Raw genomic sequence first — 5,094 nt, 5'->3', positions numbered from 1 at the left:
TTCCAGTAGATTTAGTGTTTATGTTCTAATATTTAGGTCTTTGATCCATTTAGACTTTAGTTTTGTGCATGGTGATATGCATGGGTCTAGTTTCAGTCTTAGGCATGTGGAAAGTCAATTTTTCCAATACCATTTTTTAAACAGGCTTCCAGTGTTTTTGTAATTGTGTTTGCATTTTCTAATCTGTTCCACTGATCCTCAGGTCTATTTCTTTGCCAGTACCACGCGGATTTTATCACTGTGGCTTTGTAGTGTAGTTTCAAGTGAGGAATTGAGATGCCTCCTGCCTTGCCTTTGTTGCTTATAATTGCCTTTGATATTCTAGGTCTCTTTTGTTTCCAAATGAATTGTAGGAATGTTTTCTCTAGATCTGTGAGGTATGTCAATGGTATTTTGATTTGGATTGCATTAAATCTGTGTAACAGTTTTGGGAATATGGCCATTTTCACAATGTTGGTTCTTCCTAGCCAAGAGCAAGGAATATCCTTTTATTTTCTAATATCCTCTTCAATCTCCTTAATTAGCATAGCATAATTCTCAGATTATAGGTCTTTTACATTCTTGGATAGGTTGATTCCTAAGTATTTTATTTATTTATTTATTTTTTGTCTTTTTTGTTTTTATTGGTACCAGGGATCGAACTCACGACTGCCTGCTTACAAGGCAGGCGCTTATGCCGCTGAGCTAAATCCCCAGCCCCAGTATTTTATTTTTTTAGATGCTATTGTGAAACACAATTTTGTTTGGTACAGGAAGGCTGTTGATTTTTGAGCACTGACTTTGTATCCAGCTACATTGCTGAATTTGTGTATTACCTTTAGTAGTCTTTTAATAGAGTTTTTTGGGTCTTCTATATAGAGTATCATGTCATCTGCAAATAGTGATAGTTTTTCTTCCTTTCCTATCTTTATTCCTTTTATTTCTCTCTCTTGTCTGATTGCCCTGGCTAGTATTTCCAAGACTATATTGAATAGGAGTGGTGATAGTGGACATCCTTGTCTTCTTCCTGGTTTTAGTGTGAAAGCTTTCAGCTTTGGTCCATTTAGTATAAGGTTGGCTGTTGGTTTGTCATAGATGGCCTGTATGAGATTGAGGTAGACACCATGTATTTTGAGTTTCTGAAGGTTTTTTTTTTTTTTTTTTAAATCATGAACATGTGTTGGACCTTGTCATCTTTTTCTGCTTCTGTTGAGATGATCATGTGGTTTGTTTTTGGCTCGCTTAATGTGGCGTATTATATTTATTGTTTTGTGTATGTTAAACCATCCCTACATTCCTGGAATGAATCCCACTAGTGGTCATGATGTATAATCTCTTCTTGATGATTTACTGCATACTATTTGCCAATATTTTATTGAGGATCTTTGCATCAATGTTCATTAGTGAAAATGGCCTATAGTTCTCCTTTTTGGTTGGATCTTTCTCTGGTTTTGGTATGAGAGTAATAACTTGCCTCCAGGAATGATTTAGGGAGGATTGCTTCCTTTTCAATTTCATTGCTGAGTTTAAGGAGTATTGGCATCAAATCTTTAAATTTCTTTTAGAATTCAGCTGTGAATCCATCAGCACCTGTTGATAAGTTTTTAATTACATTTTCAATTTCAATAGCTGATGTTGGATTATTCAAAATTGCTATATCTTCTTGGTTAAGCTTTGGTAGTTCATATGTTTCTAGAAATTTGTCCATTTCCTCTGTTTTCTACTCTATGTAAGCAGAGATTTTTAAAGTAGGTATTTATGATCTTTTGAATTTCCGTGGGATTTGTAGTGATTTCCCCCCTTTTAGCCCTTATGGCATGAATTTGGGTTTTTTTTTTTTTCTTGATTAGCTAGAGGTTTGTCAATTTTGTTTATTCTCTCAAAAAACTAGCTTTTTGATTCATTAATTATTTGTATTTTTTTTAGTTTCAGTTGTATTAATTTCTGCCCTAATCTTTACAATTTACTCTCTTCTATGAGCTTTGGGTTTAACTTGCTCTTTTTTTAGGAGCTTGAGATAAAGTATTAGGTGGTTTATTTGTGCATGCTCTGTTTTCTTGATATGACAACTTATTGCTGTATATTTTGCTCTTAAGACTGCTTTCATTGCATCCCATAGATTGCAGTATGTTGTTTCTGCATTTTCATTGAATTGTAGGTATTGCTTTATTTCTTCTTTAATTTTATCTGTAGCCCACTGGTTGTTCAGAAGGTTGTTATTTAATTTCCATGTATTTATGAAGGTTTTGCCATTTCCTTTGCCATTAATTTCCAATTTCAGTGTTGCTATGGTCAGATATTACACATGGGATAATTTCAATACCTTTGGATTTACTTAAGAATGTTTTATGGGATAATATATGGTGTATTTTGGAGAATGTTCCATGTGCGGCTGAGAAGAATGTGTATTTTGATGTGACTGGGTGGATGACTCTGTAGACATCTACTATGTCCAATTGCTCACAGGTATGATTCAGTTCTATTATTTCTTTGCTGACCTTTTGTCTAGTTGATCTATCTCTTTGTGACAATGGGATATTAAGGTCCCCTGTTATAATTGTGTTCTTGTGTATTTGGCTTTTCAGGCCATTAGTATTTGTCTTATATAGTTGGATGCTCCTGTATTTGGTGCATATATATTTATAATTGTTAGTTCTTTCTCTTGATTTTTCCACTAATGAGTATGCAGTGGCCTTCTTTATCTCTTTTAATCATTTTAGGTTTGAAGTTCACATTGTCTGCAAATAGAATAGTTACCTCTGCTTTTTTCTGGGTTTTTGTTGCATGGAGTACTGTTTTCCACCCTTTGATTTTTAATCTATGAGTTTCCTTTTGGGTCAGGCAGTATATGATGGGATCATGTTTATTGATCCATTCTGTCAACCTATTTCTTTTGATAGGTGAATTGAGGCCATTTACATTTATGGATATAATTGATATGTACTGGCTCAACTTTGCCATGTTATGTTCCAGTTGTTTGCTTTCTGCTTTTCCTCTTTGTTTAATTGCTTGTCCTACCTGTTGGCTTATTTCTGTTGTTCTGGGGATTGTGGTCATTTTTATCTGTATCTAGTATGTCTTTCAACACTCTTTCCAGAGTTGGTTTGGTGTACGTGAATTTCTTTAGTTGTTCTTTGTCATGGCAGTATCTTGTTTCTCTATTAAAAATCCTTGTTCTTTTTGTATGCCCCTTCTGTATGTTTTTGCTTACAGCTGAGCTCCTTCTCAGAGAGGAGCATTTTTAATCTAGTTTTAATCCAGGCAGCATTTTTAATCTAGTTTTGTCCTCCCCAGTTCCCTTTAATATTAACCTATAGCGTCAATAGCAACCTGTACAATGGGAAACTGCTGAAATATCAAACTGTTTTTCTTTTTTATTTGCTGATTTATGCGATCAATTTTGTGCTCAATTTTTTCTCAGTATTTTCTCAACAAAACCTTGCTGTTGCATGTGAATCCCTACTTTCTAGGCCATTATTTAGATACAAAAGAACAAAGTTGATTTTATGGATAAAAGCTGACATTTACACTGCAGGGAGAAAAAGACGTATTGAGAAGGGAAGATGTACCAGGTGGTACAGCAAAAACTTACTGACTTGATTCATCATTATGTGAAGGTGCTCATATAATGTGAGGAATCCACATCTTTCTTACTCTCAGCTTTTTTTAAAAGTAGTTGACTTCATTTTCAGAAAGATTTACCCCCTCTAGAGGGAGTCAGATTCTTTGCTTTTATTTCTTATGTCTCTTAATCCTAGCAAAAAATCTCACAATTGACTGTTGTTGGACTGGTTTGGGTTACATACCATCTGTGAACCAATCATTGTGGCAAAGTGAGAGTTTTGAATTCCCAGGCTTAGCTCACGTGTCTACTCCTAGGCCAAATGGTCTCTACTCAGTTTTCTCCATTGTGGAAACCTAGTTGGATGTCCAAGGGATGAAGGAACTCCTAATCAATTTAAGCACACCCCTAGTAACTGACAACCCTTTCCTTTCTCCCCTGTCCTCCTTTCAATGAACTGTGGTGGTACAAACTAAGTAGAGAGGGTTCCACTAAATCAGACACCCTTTAAACCATAAATTCATGGAGATGAAGCTCCATAAGTATCGTTATGAGGTGGGAAGGGAATCCTCTCAAGAGCTTCAGGCCCATTACCTTTAGGGACAAGGCTATGATCACAGAAACCCCTGCCACCTCTTCAAGGAGGCTGATGGGAATAGGCTGTGCCTGAGTATGTTAGCTTTTCACCAAACTGTTCAAACTGCTTCATTTTCTGGATTCTGGGGATAGGTGGGTCAATTTTTCTCTTTTTCTTTAGTCTCTCTAACAACAAGTATTTTGGTTAAACTGCAGCTTTCACTGTTTTTCTGACATTTTGGTAGTTTAAACTTTCAAATTTGAGACAGGAAGCAAGATAAGCTTTCTGTGTATCTGGGTGTAGGAGCAAGCATAGCTTCTTTGCTCTGTGGGAAGGTGAAAAATTCCTTCTTAGTGTGCAGCAATCACAGATCTCACTGACCTGAGACTATTTCTGCCACAGCTGCTTCCTGAAACAGCAGAGGAACAGAACACAGTCCCTGGGGGTGGGGGTGGTCAGACATCTCTGTGGAGCAGGTGGAAGTCAGACTCAGGGAGGCACCCAGGCTGCTCCTTTCAGCTTGGCCAGGGCATGACAGAATGAGGTTTGCTGCTACCCCTTGCCAGTGCCTCCTTTGTGCAAATGCCTCCTGCTTCATTTTTATTTGGACAGGTTTCTGGGACTTCTCTCAGACTATGATATTTCTTGCTGGATGATGTTTACATGATCATCATCTCACGTAGTTTCTGATGAGAATATGATAGCACCAACCAGCCAAATCCTGAAGAAAAATGAGAATGCAAGATACTGGAATACCTCAATATCTTTCTCTCCGCCTTTTTATATTTTTATTTTATTTATTAGTATGTGTTTGCAGTACATAATGATTACATTCATTGTGGGGAGTTAGTGCATGTATATAATGTATCTTAATTCTTTTTTTTTTTTTTTTTTTTGTGGTACAGGGATCAAACTCAACCTCATGCTTGCCAGGCAGGCATTTATGCCACTGGGCTAAATCCCTGCCCTCATATCT

Source organism: Cavia porcellus, unplaced genomic scaffold, assembly GCF_034190915.1.
Source record: "Cavia porcellus strain 051 isolate PalLab524CR breed Dunkin Hartley unplaced genomic scaffold, mCavPor4.1 scaffold_26, whole genome shotgun sequence".
Classification (NCBI taxonomy): domain Eukaryota; kingdom Metazoa; phylum Chordata; class Mammalia; order Rodentia; family Caviidae; genus Cavia; species Cavia porcellus.
Note: the sequence above shows the minus strand (reverse complement) of the source record.